Here is a 21,309-nt window from a genome sequence, read left to right on the forward strand (position 1 = left end):
CATGTCTGGCAGACATATCAGTGTGGATGACGGATCACCACCTCAAGCTGAACCTCAGCAAGACGGAGCTCCTCTTCCTCCCGGGGAAGGACTGCCCGTTCCATGATCTCGCCATCACGGTTGACAACTCCATTGTGTCCTCCTCCCAGAGCGCTAAGAACCTTGGCGTGATCCTGGACAACACCCTGTCGTTCTCAACTAACATCAAGGCGGTGTCCCGTTCCTGTAGGTTCATGCTCTACAACATCCGCAGAGTACGACCCTGCCTCACACAGGAAGCGGCGCAGGTCCTAATCCAGGCACTTGTCATCTCCCGTCTTGATTACTGCAACTCGCTGTTGGCTGGGCTCCCTGCCTGTGCCATTAAACCCCTACAACTCATCCAGAACGCCGCAGCCCGTCTGGTGTTCAACCTTCCCAAGTTCTCTCATGTCACCCCGCTCCTCCGCTCTCTCCACTGGCTTCCAGTTGAAGCTCGCATCCGCTACAAGACCATGGTGCTTGCCTAAGGAGCTGTGAGGGGAACGGCACCTCAGTACCTCCAGGCTCTGATCAGGCCCTACACCCAAACAAGGGCACTGCGTTCATCCACCTCTGGCCTGCTCGCCTCCCTACCACTGAGGAAGTACAGTTCCCGCTCAGCCCAGTCAAAACTGTTCGCTGCTCTGGCCCCCCAATGGTGGAACAAACTCCCTCACGACGCCAGGACAGCGGAGTCAATCACCACCTTCCGGAGACACCTGAAACCCCACCTCTTCAAGGAATACCTAGGATAGGGTAAGTAATCCTTCTCACCCCCCTAAAAAGATTTAGATGCACTATTGTAAAGTGGCTGTTCCACTGGATGTCATAAGGTGTATGCACCAATTTGTAAGTCGCTCTGGATAAGAGCGTCTGCTAAATGACTTAAATGTAAATGTAAATGTAAATGGTAAAGGCCCAATGCAGCCATTTAAAAAAAAGCTATATCAAATAATTTCTAGGTTTTAATTAAGTACCTTACTGTAATAGATTTACATTAAGCAAGAATTTTGCTAAGACTGTCTGGGAGTAGTCTGAGTTGGGAGGGGAAAACTGAAAACTAGATGTTATTGGCAGAGAGGTTTAGAACTCTCTTTGTATTGGTATATTAACCAATTTACCGCCTGGTGATGTCACCATAGAAAGCCGAAACTCCCACCCTTGCAAGCCTGCTGATTAGAAAATTTTAATTTTAACCATCAAGATTGTAGATTGTATTTTCAAGCAGCAACTATCAGGAAATGGCATTGATAAACCATGTTCACACGTCATCAGCTGTTGTACAATATGATATAAAACACAGGAAACATAATTTTTACTGCACTGGGCCTTTAATCCCCTCTTGTGTTCACCTGCACTTTATTGTTCTGAAAGCCAAATCCAGAACACCCACTAAACACGGACTGACACAACGTCTTTTTTTGGTGCAGTCCGGATCGGCCTTGATTTCAACATCCATGATTGTTGGTCCAGACAGGAACCAATCATAGACATCTATGTTTCACAAGTTTGGATAGCACAGTACAGGCTAGCCGGCTGCCCAAGCTAGTCATCGTAGTATAGTAGATTACATTACAGTCCTGTAAAGAAAAGAAAAATAGAGTATCGTACAGCACAATGCAGTAGAGCACAGTAGAGAAAAGTAAAGTATAGTTCAGTACAGTATAACGTACTCTACTGAACTAAACTGTACTGTACTCGACTGAATTAAAATATACTTTACTGCAATGTACACTACTATACTCTACTCTAGTTAATAAAACTCTACTGACCTGTACCGTACTTTACTGTGCCGTACTGTACTGTGCTACTCAAACTTGTGAAACATTTCTGTAACCGTCACTGAGAACATTATTGTAGTTGAAGTGGTCTGTTGCTTTATTCTGTCGGTTGGACTACTTTGAACATCATCGCTGCCAGTTTTGAAGCTTTTGAAAAAGCTAACATAAGTGTATGTGACAGATAACAGCAATAATAAATATTATATTTTGCAATTTTTACTTGGCCCCTCTTTCCTACATTAAATGGATAAAAAATAATATTAGTGTGACACAATGCTTACTTCATTGAGAATGTTTGTGCAGTTGAAATTTGGCCATAGAATCAATTACCAAAACAAGACGTATTTTCAACACCTGTAAATTATGTCTTTTCACCTTTCATTCAGAACCTACAATGAATCTAACGTCAATGTCTGGAAAATATGTATTTTAGATCCATATTGTGTGCCTCGCAATAGCTGCATGGGAGGAACAATGTGTCTGCATCTCAATCAGTGATGCAGTCATCATTACACACATGGTGGTCTCAGAATGCACCATTGTTACTCCGTATGAGGGGCTACAAAGAATCACATTGTAGCGTAAGCAACAAAAAAACAATACCACAACTGTCATTATTAAGTAGCCTGGTCAGCCGCTATAGTGGGCGCAATGAATCTCCACTATCATCTGGGCATAATGTGACCAGCTGGTAATATAACGTTACATTCGAGCGGTCTGTACAAACACATCCTCAATTCAGGCTGCAAAGACATCGGTGTCCTCCATATCTAGCTTTAATGGCGTGCCGCCGAAAATAAAACAGGGGAAATATGCGTACTGTTTTAATAAAAACAATTTTCCAACGACATTCTCGGATTTTCACACAACTTCCGGATGTTGCACACCGCGTCTAGCCAATCAGGTTACAGCAGCCGGTTGTTTACCCCTGGCTAAACATGGGGCGCAACATCGGGAAGTAGCATTAGGAAATCGCATTTAGCCACCATGCCTTTGAAGCCTGAATGGAGGATGTTTTATAACAAACCGGTCATCGGGGGACCGGCAGGGTATGTTACCGGCAGGGTGATTTAAGCCCTGACGATAGTGGAGATCCATAGCGGCCACTAGTGGCTGCGCAGGCTAGTCAACATTTTCGTAAAAACAGCTTTTTCTAGATCAAGTTGTTTTCCACAGACAATTAAAATCTTTTCACATTGACTGTTGGAATGGATAATTACCTCTACTTATTTTCATCAAGTTAAGATCAACAAAAGAGAACGTTGAATGGGGCTACTTTAAAGTATGTGCAGGGTTTTGTGAGCAGTGCAGTCAGATCATGTCATTCCCACGTTGGACCACACCACAGCAGCAGAGGGCCATCTAGGAACCATCTCTCTCCTGGGTCATGTTTAAATAGTTTACAAATGCATCCTATTCTCACATGTATCTGATTGGGAGATTCCGCCCAGAAAGTGAGAACAGAGGGATGCATTTTTGAAAGTATATAAACAGGTCCATTACTTGTATTTCACATTACTTGTATTTCACGTTTCACGTTTTGTTGCTGAAGAAAACTATAGTTTGGTGAGTTGCTGGATAGTTTTGAGCTGTTGTAAATCTAATACCACTCATTAATATAGGTCAAACAGTCACAACCGAACACACTGTTAGTCACTCTGTGGATGATGATGGTGCATTTACAGTGACTCCCAGCCTAGCGGTTAGAGTGTTGACAGTAACTGAATGGGTCTGGTTCAAATACCTGAGCCAACCAGATGAAACATCTGTCTACAGTATGTACGCTTGAGCAAGGCACTTAACCCTAATTTGCTCCTGACCCTGTAAAACAACACATTTATCTGGTGTATGTGACAATATATTTTATATATATAAATAAGACATCTGTTCGGGAAGCAAGCAGCAGTAACACAGTCCCTCTTATAACCAGCCCTGAGCGGCAGCTGTCACTTCTACACGGACAGAACCACCATCCTTTCCAAAAGATGAATTAAGCTGCCTCCCCCTCTCTCTGTCTCTCACTCTTCCTCTCTCACGCTCTCTCTCTCTCTCTCTCTCTCTCTCTCTCTCTCTCTCTCTCTCTCTCTCTCTCTCTCTCTCTCTCTCTCACACCCTGCCTCTCTCTCTCCCTCTGCCCGTCAGTCCAGAGGGCACATCCATTCCCCAAGGTGTCGGCCAACGTGGTCCGGGCTATCTGTTTCCCCAGCAACCACGTCCCTTGCTGTCAGCAGTGAGGGACTAATTTCTGTCTGTTTGCTTTGGATCCCATAGGACCAATGAGGACACAGTACAGCTTAATGGTGTTTGATGATTGTTCTTTGTGTGTTTATAGGAGGGATGTGTGTGTGTGTGTGTGTGTGTGTGTGTGTGTGTGTGTGTGTGTGTGTGTGTGTGTGTGTGTGTGTGTGTGTGTGTGTGTGTGTGTGTGTGTGTGTGTGTGTGTGTGTGTGTGTGTGTGTGTGTGTGTGTGTGTGTGTGTGTGTGTGTGTGTGTGTGTGTACAATATCATAAATGGACATGCATTTCCTTATGATCAAAGGAAGTACTTAACAAATACACCATTGCTACCAAGTCATATTCATGACATTATCATCCCTGTTCCCCAAGCTGATTCGTCAGTCGGGCTGTAAACCCATCTGTAAGCTGTAAGCCCATCAGCTCACAGCATCCTGCCATGCATAGGTAATTTGGAGATCATTCACATTATTGTACATACCAATGTTTCATGTACTGCTGGGAGGGATCGCTGGGAGTCTCTATTTTGCAGTCATGGATCATTTGTGATGCAAGCAGACAGTGCATATGGAGATCCCTTGAAGGGGGTCTGAGAAGGATTTGGGGATCGCTCAATTCCCCCTCAACCAGCCTCCTCTCTACTCTTCACTTGAACAGCACAAGCCTCACTCTCAGGCTGTAATAGCCTCGCTCTTTATTTTTTTATTTTTTTATTTTACCTTTATTTAACTAGGCAAGTCAGTTAAGAACATTTATTTTTCAATGACGGCCTAGGAACAGTGGGTTAACTGCCTTGCTCTCAGGCTCCATCCAGGGCAGCAGTCATGTCTTAGTCTATGTCAGGTCCCAAGTGGCTGTGTTGGTAGAGCATGGTGCTTCTAACAGCAAGGTTGTGGGTTTGATTCCATATGCATTCACTACTGTAAATTGCTCTGAATAAGAGCATCTGCTAAATTATGTAAATGTATAGTCAGTAACTCTGGCATGTATATGAAATGTACACAAGTGACAATAGCCATTTCCACTGTGCAGCCAGGACTGAGTGTGTACTCTCTCACACAAGTGTCAGCAATGCTCTCCCAGAATGCCCATCTAAATTAAGGTATATCAGGCCTTTTTCTAGCTAGCTATTTGTGTAGGTAGCTATCAAGTAAACGCAATTAGCGCAATAGCACGAATGATACCTCATTGTTAGTTTCCTTAGAGCCTGCTTTTCAACCTGGTTGCTACTGTAGAGAGGCCTGCCATACGTACCATTCCACTGTCTGGACATGCAGTTAACTGGCACCAAGATGACCCGAGAATGGCTTCCTCAGTGTGTGTGTGTGTGTGTGTGTGTGTGTGTGTGTGTGTGTGTGTGTGTGTGTGTGTGTGTGTGTGTGTGTGTGTGTGTGTGTGTGTGTGTGTGTGTGTGTGTGTGTGTGTGTGTGTGTGTGTGTGTGTGTGTGTGTGTGTGTGTGTGTGTGTGTGTGTGTGTGTGTGTGTGTGTGTGTGTGTGTGTGTGTGTGCTGTGACATGGCAGACATCCCCGTGCTAATTACTATTGTAGTACTATTGTATGACTGTAGATCTGAGCTGGAAAGAATAGTCAGGAGGGAGGAGCATTCTGACCAGAGTTCCATTTTTTTCTTAGTGGACAGTGGGAGCCATAGAAATATAATAACTAGCATGCATGTACGTACACACCACAGAACTTTGATTACAATGGGAATGTCCATTCTGGTAATTGTAGTTCTATGTGGGGAGCAGAGGCAGGGGAACAGATTCTGTGTCTAATGGTTTCTGGCAGAGATGGGCCCTTAGTACTGTTCACTGGAGCTGCAACATCCCCCCTAGGGATACACTGGCTGTTAGTGCTATCTCTCCTCTATTTTATATCACTCTATCCCTCCTCTCCTCCCTTTGTTATACATGTCATTAAAGACATTTTTTTATGCATGTCGTTATCTCATGTACTCTTAAATCTAGGCTACATATCCTCTATATCCCCACATATCCTATACGCATCCATCTTTTTAAAAGGAAATGTCTTTTCAACCAAACAATTTATACTGTGTAGAGTCAACATTTCAGGATAGATGGTAGATAATGGTTAGTAATCTGAGGTTCTAAATTGGTATTTATACAGTACCAGTTAAACGTTTGGACACACTTACTAATTTCAGGGTTTTTCTTTATTTTTACTCTTTTCTACATTTCATATTTGAGATTTTTCAAAGTAGTCACCCTTTGCTTTGATGACAACTTTGCACACTCTTGGCATTCTCTCAACAAGCTTCTTGAGGTAGTCACCTGGAATGCATTTCAATTAACAGGTGTGCCTTGTTAAAAGTGAATTTGCGGAATTTCTTTGCTTAATGGTGTTTGAGCCAATCACTTGTGTTGTGACAAGGTAGGGGTGGTATACAGAAGATAGCCCTATTTGGTAAAAGTCCAAGTCCATATTATGGCAAGAACAGCTCAAATAAGCAAAGAGAAACGACAGTCCATCATTACTTTAAGACATGTAGGTCAGTCAATCCGGAAAATGTCAACAACTTTGAAAGTTTCAAGTGCAGTCGCAAAAAGCATCAAGCACTATGATGAAACTGGCTCTCATGAGGACCGCCACAAGAAAGGAATACTCAGAGTTACCTCTGCTGCAGAGGATAAGTTCATTAGAGTTAACAAGACCTCAGAAATTGCAGCCCAAATAAATGTTTCACAAAGTTCAACAGACACATCTCAACATCAACCATTCAGAGGATACTGTGTGAATCAGGCCTACATGGTCAAATTGCTGCAAAGAAACCTGTAGCTCAGTTGGTAGAGCATGGTGCTTGTAACGCCAGGGTAGTGGGTTCGATTCCCGGGACCACCCATACGTAGAATGTATGCACACATGACTGTAAGTCGCTTTGGATAAAAGCGTCTGCTAAAATGGCATATATACTAAAGGATGCCAATAATAAGAAGAGACTTGCTTGGGCCAAGAAACACAAGCAATAGACATTAGACAGGTGGAAATCTGCCTTTTAACCGCTGTGTCTTTGTGAGACGCAGAGTAGTTGAAAGGATGATCTTTCAACAGGACAATGACCCAAAAACACACCTTCAGGCTGTGTAAGGGATATTTGACTAAGGAGAGTGATGGAGTGCTGCATCAGATGATGCATCCAAAATCACCCGACCTCAACCCAATTAAAATGGTTTGAGATGAGTTGGACTGCAGAATGAAGGAAAAGCAGCCAACAAATGCTCAGCATATGTGGGAAAAGTGTTGAGACTGTTGGTAAAGCATTCCTCATTATGCTGGATGAGCGAAATGCCAAGAGAGAATCTGAAACATAACATATATTTTGATTTATTTAACAATTATTTGGTTACTACATGATTCCATATCTGTTATTTCATAGTTTTGATGACTTCACTATTATTCTACAATGTAGAAAATAGTACAAATAAAGAAAAACCCTTGAATGAGTAGGTGTGTCTAAACTTTTGACTGGTACTGTATGTTTTCAGTATTCATGTCTTGCCTTGGGCAAAGTTTAGGGTAAGGGTTTTTGATATGAAGCTAAGTTTAGGGTTAGGAGTCTATTAGAACACTCCCCGAGGCATAAAGAGGATGGGAAAAGGAGGAATAAGAGTGAAACGTGAGAGGGAGGAGGAGAGAGGAGGAGGGGAAGAGGAAAGGAGGTGGTGGATGAAAGGGGAGACGGGTGAGGAGACCTCTCGGGACAGGGTGCATGACTTTGAAGTGCATTCTAGGAGAGCTTCTCCCACCACTATGATGTTTTCTCATTATGTTTTCATAGGCTCTCCTTCCTGAGGCCTGTGTGAAATCTAAAGGTCCAGGAGAATCCAATCTAAAGGGGAAATTATAGGAGAGTGGCAGAAATAGACTTTTCTTGTCTACAGTTTTTTTTCAGATTGGAGCTACCATTATCAAATCCACTCTTTAATATGGTTTGATATTGTCGTTATACTGATACTCTTGACTTAGTTTACTAGTCATTAAGGACAATAACATATTGCCTATTCAATCCATGAATGACCTTATAGCCTGAGATTTATGTATGCTTCTTCTCCCTGTCCATCCAAACATATGTCTATGAATTGGGTTTGACAGACGACACTTCCCTATTTCTTGAATTATTTTCACGCTCGTCATGATTTCCTCATGTTAATGGCAATAAAGATGTATTTTAAGTCAAACTCTTTATAATGATAATACGCAGATGATCCTTGGCTTCCTAACGACCGTGTGAGGCCTAGTTGTGTCAGTCCGAGGGTTTGTTTACGGTTGTGAAGATGACGCTTGTTACATGTTCCTCAAATTTATGGCAAATGCAATTCTAACTCTTTATAATGACAATAAGCAGATGCTCCTTTTTCTCGTAATGACTGTATGAGGCCTAGTTGTGTCAGTCAGAGAGGCTGTCTATGGTTATGGTGCTCTCCTTATTTTGAATATAGTCAGTAGAGAAATGAGAATCATTCAAGTTAGCTCGGGATCGGCATGCCTGACGTGAACTACATTTTAGATGATCTCCTTGAGCTCTATAATGATCCAATACATGACCTCAAACAGAAGCTACTGTATCTAAACTAGCTCTCAAGATAGGAGTGGAACAGAAATCCAATACAGCCAGACAGACCCCGGCGCCAGGATAAAGTGACTAAGGGGGCTGTTGAAATCGGCGAGGGGAAACACTTTTGGAGGGTTCTTGCATTGGAATTGTATTGAATTCTGCTTATATCATGTTATACCACAATAAACATAAAGTTCACATGTTGAGATTCTGAGACCACTGATTGAGTGCTTTTGAAGTGACAGGTTGGCATGAAATCTGTAGCCTGTCTCGGATATGCTTGTAATCAGCAGAATGGACAGTGGCCTACACACTAAAGCAAGGCCGTTTTGTTAATGAATATAGGCTACAAGATAGATAGGGTAATTCACCTATTTTACAAACAGCCTATGTGAATGCATCTGTACAAACAGCTGTCTTACCAAAATAATGCAAACTAAATGCTGAAGTAGTAGCCTAGTTATTCATGAATGGGGAAAAAAATACTGAATAGCAGAATACTGACACAACTGTGAATGCGAACAAATGAATGTGAACAGAACAAAACAGCGGTACCAGGTAGGCAACGTAAACAAAATATCAGATCGATAAAGGTATGACACAATCTACACGGAACAAAAATATGAACGCAACATGTGACAATTTCGAAGATCTTACTGAGTTACAGTTCATATGAGGAAATCAGTCAATTGAAATAAATTCATTAGACCCTAATCTATGGATTTCACATGACTGGGAATACAGATATGCATCTGTTGGTCACAGATACCTTTTAAAAAAGGTAGGGGCGTGGGGGATCAGAAAACCAGTCAGTGTCTGGTGTGACCACCATTTGCTTCATGCAGCGCGACACATCTCCTTCGCATAGAGTTGATCAGGCTGTTGAATGTGGCCTGTGGAATGTTGTTCCACCCCTCTTAAATGGCTGTGTGAAGTTGCTGGATATTGGCGGGAACTGGAACACACTGTTGTACACATTGATCCAGAGCATCCCAAACATGCTCAATGGGTGACATGTCTGGGGAGTATGCAGGCCATGGAAGGACTAGGACATTTTGATCTTCCAGGAATTGTTTACAGATCCTTGGGAAATTGGGCCGTGCATTTAAAAATATATATATTTATTTTACCTTTATTTTACTATGCAAGTCAGTTAAGAACAAATTCTTATTTTTAATTATGGGCTAGGAACAGTAGGTTAACTGAACAGAATGACAGATTTTTACCTTGTCAGCTCAGGGATTCGATCTAGTAACCTTTCAGTTACTAGTCCAATGCTCTAACCACTAAGCTACCTGCCTAGTAGTCAGTAGTAATAGTGGATGATTGGCATGACAATGAACATCAGGATCTCTTCACGGTATCTCTGTGCATTCAAATTGCCATTGATAAAATGCAACTGTGTTCGTTGTCCGTAGATTATGCCTGCCCATACCATAACCCCACCGCCACCATATGAGGCACTCTGTTCACAACGTTGACATCAGCAAACTGCATGCCCACACAACGCCATCTGCCCCGGTACAGTTGAAACAGGGATTCATCTGTGAAGGGCACACTTCTCAAGCGTGCCAGTGGCCATTGAAAGTTAACATTTGCCCACTGAAGTCGATTACAATGTCGAACTGCAGTCAGGTCAAGACTCTGGTGAGGATGACGAGTAATGTAGATGAGCTTCCCTGAGACGGTTTCTGACAGTTTGGGCAGAAATACTTTCGTTGTGCAAAACCTACAGTTTCATCAGCTGTCCGGGCGGCTGTTCTCAGACGATCCAGCAGGTGAAGAAGCTGGATGTGGAGGTCCTGGCCTGGCGTGGTTACATGTGGTCTGCGGTTGTGAGGCCAGTTGGACGTACTAACAAATTCTCTAGAACAACGTTGGAGGCAGCTTTTGGTAGAGAAATGAACATTCAATTCTACGGCAACAGCTCTGATGGATTCCTGCAGTCAACATGTCAATTGCAAGCTCCCTCAACTTGAGACATCTGCGGCATTGTGTTGTGTGACAAAACTGCACATTTTAGAGTGGCCTTTTGTTGTCCCTAGCATAAGGTGCAACTGTGTAATGATCATGCTGTTTAATCAGCTTCTTGATATTCCACCTGTTAGGTGGATAGATTATCCTGGCAAAGGAGAAATGGTCACTAACACGGATGTAAACAAATGTGTGCACAACATTTGAGAGGGATAAGCTTTTTTACACATGGACCATTTCTGGGATATTTCGTCTGTCCTCGGTCGCTTCCAGAGGCAGTTTGGAACTCAGTAGTAATGTCAACACAATATTTTTTTTGTCAGAAGCTTCATGAAATGGGTTAACACGGCCGACCAGCCACACACAAGCCTAAGATCACCATGCGCAATGCCAAGCTTCAGCTGGAGTGGTGTAAAGCTCGCCGCCATTGTACTCTGGAGCAGTGGAAATGCATTCTCTGGAGTGATGAATCACACTTCGCCATCTGGCAGTCCGACGGACAAATCTGGGTTTAGCGGATGCCAGGAAAAAGCTACATGGCCCAATGCATATTGTCAACTGTAACATTTGGTGGAGGAGAAATAATGGTCTGGGGATGTTTTTCATGGTTCGGGCTAGCTCTATTAGTTCTAGTGAAAGGAAATATTAACGCAGCAGCATACAATGACATTCTAGACGATTCTGAGCTTCCAACTTTGTGGCAACAGTTTGGGGATTTTATTTTTTAATTTTTTATTTCACCTTTATTTAACCAGGTAGGCTAGTTGAGAACAAGTTCTCATTTGCAACTGCGACCTGGCCAAGATAAAGCATAGCAGTGTGAACAGACAACACAGAGTTACACACGGAGTAAACAATTAACAAGTCAATAACACAGTAGAAAAAAAAGAGAGTCTATATACATTGTGTCCAAAAGGCATGAGGAGGTAGGCGGATAATTACAATTTTGCAGATTAACACTGGAGTGATAAATGATCAGATGGTCATGTACAGGTAGAGATATTGGTGTGCAAAAGAGGAGAAAAGTAAATAAATATAAACAGTATGGGGATGAGGTAGGTAAAAATGGATGGGCTGTTTACCGATAGACTATGTACAGCTGCAGCGATCGGTTAGCTGCTCAGATAGCAGATGTTTGAAGTTGGTGAGGGAGATAAAAGTCTCCAACTTCAGCGATTTTTGCAATTCGTTCCAGTCACAGGCAGCAGAGAACTGGAACGAAATGCGGCCAAATGAGGTGTTGGCTTTAGGGATGATCAGTGAGATACACCTGCTGGAGCGCTTGCTACGGGTGGGTGTTGCCATCGTGACCAGTGAACTGAGATAATATATATAATAATAATATATGCCATTTAGCAGACGCTTTTATCCAAAGCGACTTACAGTCATGTGTGCATACATTCTACGTATGGGTGGTTCCGGGGATCGAACCCACTACCCTGGCGTTACAAGCGCCATGCTCTACCAACTGAGCTACAGAAGGACCAGATAAGGCGGAGCTTTACCTAGCATGGACTTGTAGATGACCTGGAGCCAGTGGGTCTGGCGACGAACATGTAGCGAGGGCCAGCCGACTAGAGCATACAGGTCGCAGTGGTGGGTGGTATAAGGTGCTTCAGTAACAAAACGGATGGCACTGTGATAAACTGCATCCAGTTTGCTGAGTAGAATATTGGAAGCTATTTTGTAGATGACATCGCCGAAGTCGAGGATCGGTAGGATAGTCAGTTTTACTAGGGTAAGTTTGGCAGCGTGAGTGAAGGAGGCTTTGTTGCGGAATAGAAAGCAGACTAGATTTGATTTTAGATTGGAGATGTTTGATATGAGTCTGGAAGGAGAGTTTACAGTCTAGCCAGACACCTAGGTACTTATAGATGTCCACATATTCTAGATCGGAACCATCCAGGGTGGTGATGCTCGTCGGGCGTGCGGGTGCAGACAGCAAACGGTTGAAAAGCATGCATTTGGTTTTACTAGCGTTTAAGAGCAGTTGGATGCCACGGAAGGAGTGTTGTATGGCATTGAAGCTCGTTTAGAGGTTAGATAGCACAGTGTCCAAGGACGGGCCGGAAGTATACAGAATGGTGTCGTCTGCGTAGAGGTGGATCAGGGAATCGCCCGCAGCAAGAGCAACATCATTGATATATACAGAGAAAAGAGTCGGCCCGAGATTTGAACCCTGTGGCACCCCCATAGAGACTGCCAGAGGACCGGACAGCATGCCCTCCGATTTGACACACTGAACTCTGTCTGCAAAGTGGTTGGTGAACCAGGCAAGGCAGTCATCAGAAAAACCGAGGCTACTGAGTCTGCCGATAAGAATATGGTGATTGACAGAGTCGAAAGCCTTGGCAAGGTTGATGAAGACGGCTGCACAGTACTGTCTTTTATCGATGGCGGTTATGATATCGTTTAGTACCTTGAGCGTGGCTGAGGTGCACCCGTGACCGGCTCGGAAACCAGATTGCACAGCGGAGAAGGTATGGTGGGATTCGAGATGGTCAGTGACCTGTTTGTTGACTTGGCTTTCGAAGACCTTAGATAGGCAGGGCAGGATAGATATAGGTCTGTAACAGTTTGGGTCCAGGGTGTTTCCCCCTTTGAAGAGGGGGATCAGCAGCTTTCCAATCCTTGGGGATCTCAGACGATATGAAAGAGAGGTTGAACAGGCTGGTAATAGGGGTTGCGACAATGGCGGCGGATAGTTTCAGAAATAGAGGGTCCAGATTGTCAAGCCCAGCTGATTTGTACGGGTCCAGGTTTTGCAGCTCTTTCAGAACATCTGCTATCTGGATTTGGGTAAAGGAGAACCTGGAGAGGCTTGGGCGAGTAGCTGCAGGGGGGGGCGGAGCTGTTGGACGAGGTTGGAGTAGCCAGGGGGAAGGCATGGCCAGCCGTTGAGAAATGCTTGTTGAAGTTTTCGATAATCATGGATTTATCGGTGGTGACCATGTTACCTAGCCTCAGTGCAGTGGGCAGCTGGGAGGAGGTGCTCTTGTTCTCCATGGACTTCACAGTGTCCCAGAACTTTTTGGATGCAAATTTCTGCCTGAAGAAGCTGGCCTTTGCTTTCCTGACTGACTGCGTGTATTGGTTCCTGAATTCCCTGTACAGTTGCATATCGTGGGGACTATTCGATGCTATTCCAGTCCGCCACAGGATGTTTTTGTGCTGGTCGAGGGCAGTCAGGTCTGGAGTGAACTAAGGGCTGTATCTGTTCTTAGTTCTGCATTTTTTGAACGGAGCATGCTTATCTAAAATGGTGAGGAAGTTACTTTTAAAGAATGACCAGGCATCCTCAACTGACGGGATGAGGTCAATATCCTTCCAGGATACCCGGGCCAGGTCGATTAGAAAGGCCTGCTCACAGAAGTGTTTTAGGGAGCGTTTGACAGTGATGAGGGGTGGTCGTTTGACTGCGGATCCATAGCGGATACAGGCAATGAGGCAGTGATCGCTGAGATCCTGGTTGAAGACAGCAGAGGTGTATTTGGAGGGCCAGTTGGTCAGGATGACGTCTATGAGGGTGCCCTTGTTTACAGATTTAGGGTTGTACCTGGTGGGTTCCTTTGATGCTGACTAGTCTCCCAGTCCCTGCCGCTGAAAAACATCCCCACAGCATTATGCTGCCACCACCATGCTTAACTGTAGAGATGGTGCCAGGTTTTCTCCAGATGTGACGCTGCGTCCAGATGTGACGCAGCAAAGCTGTCATCATGGCAAAGGGTGGCTACTTTGAAGAATCTAAAATATTACATATTTAGATTTGTTTAACACTTTCTTGATTACCACATGATTCCATATCTGTTAATTCATAGCTGTGATGTCTTCAATATTATTCTACAATGTAGAAAATAGTAAAAATAAGGAAAATCCCTGGAATGAGTTGGTGTGTCCACACTTTTGACTGATACTGTTTGTAAAGAAGGTATTTCTGTTTTTTATATATACATTTTCTAAAAAATAAAAACACAACTGTTTTTGCTTTGTCATTATGGGGTAATGTGTGTAGATTGATGAAGAAACACATTTATTTAATCCATTTTAGAAAAGGCTGTAACGTAACAAAATGTGGAAAAAGTCAAGGGTTCTGAATACTTTCCGAATGCACGGCACATTGAATTCTGCTTATATCAAGCTATACCCTGCTTGGGTGAAAGCCTTGTCTGTGTCAGTATTGGATCCAACACAGAACTTTTGACATGGGAAACAAAATGCTGCATCTACAGTAACCTAGTATTCCAGCCACTCTCTTTCTATGAACTAGTTGCTATTAAAATAACGTTTTTGACATGAAACCTGGTAGGATTCTAGGCTAACCTGGGCTGGCTCCTCTGTTCCAAGATCGTCAGGAACAGTAGGAGGTGGAGGGGGCTGTGAAGCCATTATCCTGGTGGAAGGGTGGGTAGGCTCCATACGTGGAAATAGCTGGAACTCGACAGCATCATCGTTGCTGGGCTTGGCGGTGGCCTCTGTGGTTTGATGCTGCTGGTCATCACTCTCCTTCTCTTTGGCTTTGTTTGGGTACTTTGGCGAAGCCAATTTCTGATATCCATCATGGCATGGGCAGATTACCTGCTTCGACCTACCTAAGTAGGCTAAGGCTAATAACGATAACGCTTTTTACAGCTAGGTAAGAAGCTAACGAAACTCTTTAGTGGTGGGGCGTAAGGAAGAGTTGAGTGAAACAGCTTCAATGACAAACTTGTAAATCGAAATCAAATATTATAGGCGGAGGCGTATCGCGTTATTCACTTAGTCTACTACTGATGAGAAGCATTTTTCCCCACTTTTTATGGGAACCCAAAGGCATGAGAGAGAGAAAGACACTGGGGTGATTACCATTACCAATTGGTGAGGTGAAATGAAAAAAATTACTTGTTTAAACATTTTAAAAAATATATAAAACGCTAAACTGGTGCGTGAATATGTATTCACCCCCTTTGCTACGAAGCCCCTAAATAAGATCTGGTGCAATCAATTACCGTCAGAAGCCACATAATTAGTTAAATAAAGTTCACCTGTATGCAATCTAAGTGTCACATGATCTCAGTATATATAAACCTGTTCTGAAAGGCCACAGAGTCTGCAACACCACCACCAACAAACATGTCAGGGACAAAGTTGTGGAGAAGTACAGATCAGGGTTGGGTTATAAAAAAAATCAGAAGCTTTGAACATCCCACGGCGCACCATTAAATCCATTATTAAAAAATGGAAAGAATATGGCACCACAACAAACCTGCCAAGAGAGGGCCGCCCACCAAAACTCACGGACCAGGCAAGGATGGCATTAATCAGAGAGGAAACAAAGAGACCAAAGATAACCCTGAAGGAGCTGCAAAGCTCCACAGCAAAGATTGGAGTATCTGTCCATAGGACCACTTTAAGCCATACACTCCACAGAGATGGGCTTTATGGAAGAATGGCCAGAAAAAAAGCCATTGCTTAAAGAAAAAAATTATCAAACACGTTTGGTGTTCGCCAAAAGGCACGAGGGAGACTCCCTAAACATATGGAAGAAGTTACTCTGGTCAGATGAGACTAAAATTGAGCTTTTTGGCCAAAGGTTATGTATGGCGCAAACCAACACCTCACATCACCCTGAGAACACCATCCCCAGTGAAGCATGGTGGTGGCAGCATCATGCTGTTGGTGATGTTTTTCATCGGCAGGGACTGGGAAACTGGTCAGAATTGAAGGATTGATGGATGGCGCTAAATACAGGGAAATTCTTGAGGGAAACCTGTTTCAGTCTTCCAGAGATTTGAGACTGGGACGGAGGTTCACCTTCCAGCAGGATATTGACCCTAAGCATACTGCTAAAGCAACACTCAAGTGGTTTAAGGGGAAACATTTAAATGTCTTGGAATGGCCTAGTCAAATCCCAGACCTCAAGCCAATTGATAATCTGTGGTATGACTTAAAGGTTGCTGTATACAAGTGGAACCCATCCAACTTGAAGGAGCTGGAGCAGTTTTGCCTTGAAGAATGGTCAAAAATCCCAATGGCTAAATGTGCCATAGCTTATGAGCCCAAGAGACTTGCAGCAGTAATTGTTGCAAAAGGTGGCTCTACAAAGTATTTGTCACACCCTGACCGTAGATTGCTTTGTATGTTTCTATTTTTGTTTGGTCAGGGTGTGATTTGGGTGGGCATTCTATGTTTTTGTATTTCTATGTTTCGGCCGGGTATGGTTCTCAATCAGGGGCAGCTGTCTATCGTTGTCTCTGATTGGGAATCATACTTAGGTAGCCTGTTCACTTTTAGAGGTGGGTAGTTGTATTTCTGTTTAGTGTTTGTTTCACCTTGCAGGACTGTTTCGGTTCTTCCTTTTGTTATTTTTGCATTCAGTTTTCAGTTCCTTAAAATAAAGATGAACACGTATCCCGCTGCATTTTGGTCTGACAATTCCTCTTCTTCCGATGAAAGCCATTACAAGTATTGACTTTGGGGTGGTGAATAGTTATGCACGCTCAAGTTTTCAGTTTTTTGTTTTGTTATTTCTTGTTTGTTTCACAATGAAAAAATATTTGGCATCTTCAAAGTGGTAGGCATGTTGTGTAACTCAAATGATTCAAACCCCCTAAAAATAATTTAAATTACAGGCTGTAAGGCAACAAAATAGGAAAAATGCCAAGGGGGGTGAATACTTTCGCAAACATCCTTCATCTTTCATCCAGTGGGCTTCTGTGTTCATCCTGCTCGGTCTGCATAGCTGCTTCTTGCCATTTATTTCAGTATGGCCGCTTCATGGTTTCATGATAATTATCTGAACTCTTCCAGATCTGTCACACACTCTCAACATGAGGGTAGCAATTCATTTTCTCCTCTGACGACGCGTGAGCCATCCCCTGGACCCAGATTACATTTCTTTGTCAATTTTACTTGAAAATGTATATTTCACCAAACGGGGGGTGCCTTCAGTTTGTCACGTGGGGCCGCGCTCAGAATCCATCTGATTCTCTGTCAGTGGAGCACAGAGCTGTCACAATAGAAATCAATGATGTGGTGCGGACAACCTGCTGTGGATGACAGGGAAAAGAGGAGGAGGAATGAAATTATGTCCGGAGTGTGAATGCTATTATTATTAGATAGGCTTTGTCATTCAGAGATATTGCCACACGAATCAACATTTAATAGATACAGGAACATTTATTAAGGTAATTATAAAACATTCATTCTATACCACCACAAACAGCTTATGAAAGTATAAGTGGGATGAAGAACTGATATTGAGTTCAGTCAGCCTATGAAAGGGTTTCCAACCAGGTTCAGATTTGACCTTTTGACACCGCTGGTCTAGTGACTGTTAAACTAAAGGATACTCTTCTCTTGGGAAACACTTACTTTCCTCTCTTTTTTTTTTTGCGACGCAGCAGGCCTACAGAACAAGTGGGCCAAGGTATACCGTGCTGTAGTAAATGGTCTCCGCAGATGAGCAAGCTCACAGCTTGCAGTGGGAGAACATTTCTTGATCTCTCCTCTGGATCCTCTGAGAACATGCGTAGACAAAGCTGCTGGGGAGATGACGGCTTTCTTGATGAAATATGCATGGTGTATTAAGCGCAAAAAATGTCACCACCATCTTACTCCAAACAGCATTCGCATGATCTGCCGTTATGAAAGATTGATGTTGTTGTTGTGTTCGGAAACTTCAGCACAGCAAACGTCAGACGGATTAAGAAGAAATCAAAGAGCAGATCAGTCACCGAGGAATAATTAATTCTCTTTTCAAGTGCGGTTGGTCGCCACAAACCTACACAACACTGAGAGAAGCCTCCCTTACTGGAGTGTGGAAGAATCTGTGCTTGCATAAACAACTTCGCACACACGTCCCACAGCTCTGTGCTGCAGCACAAGAATCAGGACTCAAACAAAGTTACACTCCTAAGACAAGTCATGATTTTTTTTTAAAACACACTGAACTAAAAAACTATTGCGCTGGGTATGAAAATACATGAATAAAATAATGATGTGGGGAGAAGAGAGACGACAGCGGATCCAAAATGAGGTCTATGGGAGGTCAGCAGTTACACAACAGAGTTATAGAGACCAATGTGTTGATGAAAAAAATGATACGCCTGCAACTTCATGTTAAACGATGATCTTCGAAGTATGTCCAGACACAGAGAGCCTTTAACCCCTGTCCTGTCTGTTTCTTTCTTTGAGGTATGTGGATTTATTTATGGCTGATGGGCTTCTCAGGGCCTTGTCCTCGGAGTCAGAAAATATTCACCCATGAATCACCTATACCCAGATTAAAGATGGCTGCCTACTGTAATTAATAACCAACCAGCTCCTCACCTCTCAGCACGACCAGGAATTGAAGAAGGGCACTCAACCATAGGGTGCTACTGGCTTCCTGCAGTTGCAGTGCATGACCTATAGAGGATGCTCCTAGCCACACTGACTGAACAACACTGATGCACTCATTCCCCCCATGCACACACTCACTCACGCACACATACAGACATGCACATAGCTCCTCAAAGGGTTTCTACACTAGAGAGGGGCCTTTATGCCATCTGATAAAGTGCTGACCACAGATGTATACGCATCACCATATGGTGAGAAAACAGTTGAATTTAATTGTGAGCCAAGTGATCAGGGTTTTCAATCTGCTGCCAATGGCTTGTCAGTTGGCACTGAAATGTTCAATTCCAGACAACGCTAGACTAAATATGGTTGCACAACAGAAAACCCTCCTTTCCTCGGGTAGGCTATAGACAAGCTATTTTAACTCAAGTTTATTTTCAGTGTCTCTCTGTCTCTGTCCCTCATTCCCTTCCTCCTGCCCTCTCTGCCTACCCCATCTGTCTAACTCTTGCCCAGTCCGCTGTGAATATGCACAGATATTAAATGAGATCCATCTATCTCCTGTCATACAGCTGTCCCCCCATTCATCTCCTCAGCAGAGTAAAGAGAACGGAATACCAATCTACCCTGACCACCCTAATTCTATGAATCCACCCATCTCTTCCCAACTGTGTATAATGCAGAGAAATATCATTCTAATTATGTGCTAGTTTGTATGGAAATTCGGGGAATCTCTCCCATATGTAATACCAGCATGTTTCAAGCAGACCACCATAGTGCCTGTGCCCAAGAACACTAAGGTAACCTGCCCAAATGACTACCAACCAGTAGCACTCACGTCCGTAGCCATGAAGTGTCATGGCTCATATCAACACCATTATCCCAGAAACCCTAGACCCACTCCAATTTGCATACCTCCCCAACAGATCCACAGATAATGCAATCTTTACTGCACTCAACACTGCCCTTTCCCACCTGGACAAAATAAACATGTGAGTATACTATTCATTGACTACAGCTCAGTGTTCAACACCATAGTGCCCTCAAAGCTCATCACTAAGCCAAGGACCCTGGGACTAAACACCTCCCTCTGCAACTGGATCCTGGACTTCCTGACGGGCTGACCCCAGGTGGTAAGGATAGGCAACATCACCAAACTATCATGGCCCAAACACACTAAGACTGTCATGAAGAGGGCACGACAAAGCCTATTCCCCCTCAGGAGACTGAAAAGATTTGGCATGGGTCCTCAGATCCTCAAAAGGTTCTACAGCTGCACCATCGAGAGCATCCTGGCTGGTTGCATCACTGCCTGGTATGGGAACTGCTCGGCCTCCGACCGCAAGGCACTACAGAGGGTAGTGCGTACGGCTCAGTACATCACTTGGGGTCAAGCTTCCTGCCATTCAAGACCTCTATACCAGGCGGTGTCAGAGGAAGGCCCTGAAAGTTTATTTTTTACTTAACACTTTTTTTTCCTTAAAATTTCTTAAAGCATTGTTGGTTAAGGGCTTGTAAGTAAGCATTTCACTGTAGGGTGAATACCTGTTGTATTTGGCGATTTGATTTTACATGTAGGGTAAATTCGGAAAACAGTGGAACATCAGCAGTGTGACAGCTTAATCCCGAAGTGTTTATTTCTTGTTCTGACAAGAGAAAATCAAAAGTATTGTTACGAAGCTCTTGCAGAGAAACCACAAAATCACAACAAGTCAATGGGGTAATATCATAGAGGGGGGCAGAGCAAGCTTCAGACAGGAAGCTCACCTCACGAAGCTTATAAGGTTATAAAACTGTCAAAAATAATGCACTGTGCCAAATTCTCATGTAAATGTGCATACTATATGCTGGTGCATCAAAATAAATAAAAAAACGTCCCCAATATTATGCTGAAATGTTGAAATTCAGTCATTTTTTGTTGTCTCGCTTTACCAACCATAGCTAGCTAAAGTAGGACGGCATGGAGTAGCTATAGTGGGTCAGTCTTATAGGATTTTCCAATGGAGGAAAGACATCCTGTACTATACAGGTCTCTGGTTCTTATGTTTATTATTTATTGTAGTACTGTTATTAGTACTGTTATTTGAGTGAACTCGGAAAGAGTGGGACACTTTTAGCATCTCCGTCTTCTGTAACCTCTTCAGACATTGTAAAGGGAATTTTTATCTATAATGACTAATTATGTATACATTTCAATCAGGATGTACTAATCAGAATACTATTATGTTACTGTATATGTACTAATCAGAATACTATTATGTTACTGTATATGTATGAATTTTCTTTCTTGATCCCAGTACTGAATATAATGTGTGTGAATGTGGTCAAGAGTTAGAACAATGACTGTCTGTTCCTTGGTACAAATGAATCAGACTGGCTAGAATGCTTATCTCCACGAGAAAACC

Source organism: Oncorhynchus keta, chromosome 9, assembly GCF_023373465.1.
Source record: "Oncorhynchus keta strain PuntledgeMale-10-30-2019 chromosome 9, Oket_V2, whole genome shotgun sequence".
NCBI classification, from domain to species: domain Eukaryota; kingdom Metazoa; phylum Chordata; class Actinopteri; order Salmoniformes; family Salmonidae; genus Oncorhynchus; species Oncorhynchus keta.